This window comes from Triturus cristatus, chromosome 6 (assembly GCF_964204655.1).
Source record: "Triturus cristatus chromosome 6, aTriCri1.1, whole genome shotgun sequence".
NCBI lineage: Eukaryota > Metazoa > Chordata > Amphibia > Caudata > Salamandridae > Triturus > Triturus cristatus.
In genome coordinates this window covers 1,926,248,811-1,926,254,188 of record NC_140589.1, presented here as the reverse complement: position 1 = coordinate 1,926,254,188, position 5,378 = coordinate 1,926,248,811, and the positions used below count along the sequence as shown (strand labels likewise).

General features: G+C 47.8%; 2 non-coding genes across 2 annotated transcripts; both read left to right on the top strand.

Moving 5' to 3' along the window:
* The first annotated feature begins 1,804 nt into the window (after window positions 1-1,804).
* Window positions 1,805-1,880, top strand: LOC146822500 (small nucleolar RNA SNORD83). Its single transcript, XR_014964986.1, has one exon. It is a non-coding gene; the product is annotated as a small nucleolar RNA SNORD83 (small nucleolar RNA).
* A 934-nt stretch (window positions 1,881-2,814) lies between these two features.
* Window positions 2,815-2,943, top strand: LOC146822499 (small nucleolar RNA SNORA36 family). The gene has a single exon (XR_014965179.1). It is a non-coding gene; the product is annotated as a small nucleolar RNA SNORA36 family (small nucleolar RNA).
* The last annotated feature ends 2,435 nt before the right edge of the window (window positions 2,944-5,378 follow it).

Here is a 5,378-nt window from a genome sequence, read left to right as displayed (position 1 = left end):
CTTGAGGGTAATTACTGAGGAGGTGACTGGGCTGCTCCAGATAACACTGTCACATTATGACTCAACTGCATAAGTAAAACCCTAGTAAAAACTATTTGCGCACATTTTATCTTGGACATTTTTTGATTTGAACTTTGTAATAAGCCTCTGTCATTTAACCACACCCACTCACAAACCTGCAGTTTAGTAAACACTCTTACTTTGTTTCACATTATTTGCCGGATATGGGCTGGGATATGCAGATGGTGGTCAATTATGTAGTGTACCAGATTCCGTAAATTTCTGTCAGGTGGGGGGGGGGGGGCGACATCTAAAAAGAATTAGCTGGGGGGGGCTCAACCTAAAAAAGTTTGAAGACCTCTGCAGTAGAGGGGTTGTGGGGGAGCGAGAGCCACTGCGCTATAATGTTTTTGAATCAGGGTGAAGGTGTTTAGTAATCTCATAATCCTGGCAGAATTGATCAATGTAAATCTTGGAACAACCTTCCCACCTGAGAAGGCCTAAAACATTGAGCTTTAGACGTCACCGTGGCACAAGCGTGTATTCAGGAATTACAAATAGATAATATTCCTCTAGACCTATATTTCTTTCCATAAGGCTTTTATAAGCTCATATCTGGGGCACAAAGAACACTCTTTTGTACACACTGCTATTATTTCTTTCTTTCATATTTTATTTCTTTTTCATCATTTTTTTATCATTCATCTTTTTCATATTATTACATACAAAACCATATAATGTTAAAAATGTGACCAACTTTACAAATATATATTTTTTAAATATATATAAGAAACAAAAATTGTGCAAAGCTTGATGCAGAATATATATCAATTGGAACCAACATATGGATATTAACAATTATTAGAATATCCAAGTTCGCAAGCCCCCGTACTCTTTCACACCTCTTCTCACTCCGCATCCATATCACTTACACTCTGTACATACATACTACCCATCCCAGAACCAGACTACATGCACAAATGCTGTGCTGAGAGCTGGCGTGTGTCACTCAAACTGGTCAACGCATGTTTCAATGGCTTATTTTACTTTGAATGCCATCTTCTTCAGGACCTGTTACTTTAAGAATTTGTAACGGGCAGGATGAAGGGGGAGAGCAGACTTTCTTGCAATATGTAGATTTCTGGAAATACTTCTACCACGTTTGTCGTTATGTAGTTGCGCTCGTTTTTCCAATACCGTTTTCTCACTCTATTGTTCTACTTTATTGCTCCATGGTTTTATGGGAATCCCTTTTCACTTCAGTGTTGCTCTTAAAATACCATGTTGGATACCATAATCAACGTCGTCACTCAGTCTCTAGCCGCGTTGGTGTCTTTAAGCTTCACCTTCCTTTTTAGGTCTCGGCTAGCGATGGCTGCGCTTGCGCAGTCTCGCTCGCGAGACATAATGACTTGGGAGAAGAGGGGCTTGAACCCGCCCCGCATCTTCCCTGTTCTCCATTGGCTGGCCTAGTAAATGCTGGCCAGCCATTGGAGAAGAGGTCCCGTCACTCAAATCATGCCCCGTCCTTTTCGGATCGGGGGGCGTGTTTTTTGCGAAAAGTCTCAGGGAGGAGACAACAGCAAAACACGCCCCCGAATCCGAAAAGGAGGCTGCGTTTCTCCGAGGCATTTTTTCGCTGCCTCGGAGAAAGGCGGTGGTGTCCCGGCGTTGCTCCCTCACCTGATCTCCTTGTTCAAGAGGCCTGTGGCTTCTCTACCGAGGCATGTAGAGTGTCCAATCACCGGAACAACCTCAGTCGCTGCGGAACCCGTATTCTTCCCGCCGAGGCTGCGACTGCAGAGCCACATGATGTGAGCTAGATTTCATCAGCACGCTGTGCGAGGATGACTTGTATCTATCACCCATGGCTGATGGCACTGCAGCGTGGCGGGACTGTGTGGCGTCTGCGAACCAATGCATCCTTTAGCACTGCGCATGTTCTGCGTGCAGGTCGATTTGGAACTCCGCTCCCCTCTACCCTCCCTAATTTAATTATAAAAAAAAAAGGCCCCCTGCTCGTAAACCCCTGCATTGTACATCTTGAGATCATGCGAGGAGGGCAGCCTGGGACGCTACAGCAGAGCAGGTAAGTGCCTTTTTAAAATAATTAAATTAGGGAGTGTTTGCCTAAAGATCGTGTTCTCAACAGAACTCGGAGTAGCCAAAACTCTGATGGCAGTGCGGTGTTCTCTGCCCGGGGTTAGTTTTAACGACGTGCCTCAGGGGGCGCTGGCTGCTGGAATAGCTACATTTACTATTCAACTCTGCGCATGTTTGGACTTAAATTCCAACACCACCATTGACCCCGCCCCCCAAGCAAGTCGTCCCAATGACTGGCCCGCTAAAGAGGCGTCCGTTCTGCTGCGGTCGCTGTGAAGGCGCCGCGTGAGTTCAGCTTCTTTCTCAAGGGGGGCGGGGGGGTTCCCTTTCCGGGTATCTGGGCTGTCAATGGCAGTGGCCGGGTTTTGGTACTTGGTTCGGGATGCGTTCTGTGATTGAGCAGAGCTGTGTATTTTGCCATGCATGCACATCTTGAAAGTAATCGAGCGGCTCATGGGGGTCCGCGTGTTCATCTTGATAGGTGGGCTTCGGTGGCACCTCGCCTTCCTGGGTTTCCTGTTACTGACTTGGCACACGCTTCTGTTTAGGTGTCTTCTGGGTGAGCTGCGAGGCCGGCACCTACATCCGGACCCTGTGTGTGCACATGGGCCTGCTGCTGGGTGTCGGGGGACAGATGCAGGAGCTGCGGAGGGTCCGCTCTGGTGTCCTGGGAGAGAAGGTATGTATGCTGCCTCGGGGGTGCACAGACCCCACCAAGGCGTTGAGTTCAGCTCAGGGCTGCCCCCCTCTGCTGGTAATTAAGCCTTGGGAGAGAGAGCAGGGCTGCAGGGCAGCGGGCGGGGCGCAGTGCTCCGTCCCGCTGCCCCGCGGCCTACACGTCGTGGCTGGTGTTTGGGCGGCTGGGGTCTCGTTTCTACAATCCCACTTCAACTATGACACCAAGGTGCTCGGTTTATTGGGCAAGGTAACTATCGCCCATTCTGACCTGTGACATAGCATGCCGAGTCTTTGATTGCGTCACCAAATCAGCGGGTCCGGATAAATGCACAGCTCACTCCCTTATAATTGCACATCTTAAAATGTAACACGGGTGTGGATTTTATCATCTAGTTACTGGATGTTCAAAGCCTCTCGGCCCTCATTTCTGTTCCGTTGCAAGCTTGACTGTTAATTCTGGGGCTTTGGGGCGGGGGGCGTCGCTGTCTGGCAGATGGGGTGTAGCTTTGCAGCGGTGACCTTGTCTCGAAGTAACAGTCGTTATTCCTTACGCAGGACAACATGGTGACCATGCATGACGTGCTGGACGCGCAGTGGCAGTATGACAACACCAAGGACTAGGCCTACCTCCGGCGCGTCATCTACCCCCTGGAGAAGCTCATGGTCTCCTACAAGCGGCTGGTCATGAAGGACAGTGCGGTAAGTGCTCCGAAGACTGGGGTGGGCGCTTGCGGCGCGCGACGAGCCACATGATGAGAAGCAGATTCCATGAACACTCGTGTGAAGATGACGTGAATCTATCACCAAGGCCAAGATTTGAATGTGCATAGAGCACAACCCCCCCTGCAACTAACCATGACCTGGGCACCTCTCGGCATTGTTAAAGTTAGAGCTATTGCCATTGCTCATGACAATGCCGTTTCTTTAAATGTTTTAAAAACAAAAACAAAAATAATGTCCTGAGCAATGCCAATAGCTCTAACTTTACCAATGCCGAGACCGTTGCATTGTAAATGCTTGTTCTCTTTTTTTGCGGCGATAATGCGTGGAGGCTGCCGTTAAAGTGTTCGATTCGTTCCTCTTTTGCTGGCCCTTTAGATTGTGGCAATTTCACATATCCGGCAAGACCCCACGCTGTCAAATCTCTGCCAAGCATGTATACAGAACTTCCTAGGTGAAATCCGACCTAGCCGGTATGTTCACCCTTTCTACTCGCCCACCTACCTTTTCCTCTATCCGCATGCTTATTTGTGCATGAATCAACCCATTCATCCGTCCGTCTATACATCCTGCGGTTAATAAAATCAGTGTCTTCCATCCATTCCGCCACGTATCTTTTCATTTCTCCATTTGTCTCGCCACCTATTTATCAATTTATGAATCCATCCATTCACTTGTCCAACACATGATTTTTAATACATTTATCAGCTATTTATCCATTCCACCCAATGTTGAATCGCTTCACCTGCCTGTCAGCCATCTAAAAATCATTCACTCACCGACCCATATATCACTCAATCTATCCTTCATCCACCTGCACCTATCTCTTCATATGTCCGTTAGCCATACCATGGGATCAGCGTGTAAATCCACCCTTCCACCTGGCCGGCTGCCCAAGTGTCCACCCACGCATCTTTCACCTATTCACCCTCCATCTAATATGAAACCTGCAGCTCCCATGCCACACGCTGCTCCCCGATGAGAGCCTTCCCCTTCCTGGCCCCCAAGTGTCAACTCAATCAGGTGGGTTTATGGGAGAGATTTGTTCATTTGTATTTTTTTTGCAGTTTTTATATAGCGCTAACCCGTCCCGAAGGTATTGGAGCGCTTTACACAAACACTAGTTACGTTACACAGGGACTGATTCTGTGTTTAAGGCAGAGGAGGATTCAGTAATTTGCCAAGAATCACAGGATGTTGAACCGACACTGAGACTCGAACATAGTTAGGGGTGGGCGGAATTTGCGTAGTCGCGCTACGCAAAGCTCCGCGAAACGGTAACAAATCTCCGCGAGCATGCAGCGTTCCGCGAACACGCAGAATTGCTTGTTCCGCCCGTTCACAATGCTTTTTTCCTGTTAGCGAATGCTGTTTGAGTGCTCGTGGGAAAAATCTCGCGAACACGCATTTGGAAAGTGCAAAAAAACAAACAATTCCGCAAAGCCGCGGATTGCGGAATTTTTTGCAATTCCGCGTTGTCCGCGGAACGCGAAATTACCCAAATTCCACGAGCCGAACGGAATCTACTGCCCAGGCCTACATAGTACCCAGTTCCAAAGTCGGCAACTCTGGCCACAATATGAAATGCCTTTTTGTTCATTAAAATACATTCCGTCAATGCCCCAGGTGCCTTGCCTTTCAAAATGACAACCAAGGCACTGTGGATAGTAGAGTGCTTTGCTCCAGATTACACCGTTCCATTGCTTGAGAAAGAAAGCCAGGATTAAAGCCCAGGCCTTCCATGTCCTACTGATACCAGTTATGTTGGTTTATGTTTCAAGGTCCTTACCAGAAAATGTATAATCTGCTGCATTATCTAGAGATTCTAACAAAAAAATTGTTTCTAGCTTAAACAGATCAAAAGTTACTTAAAAACT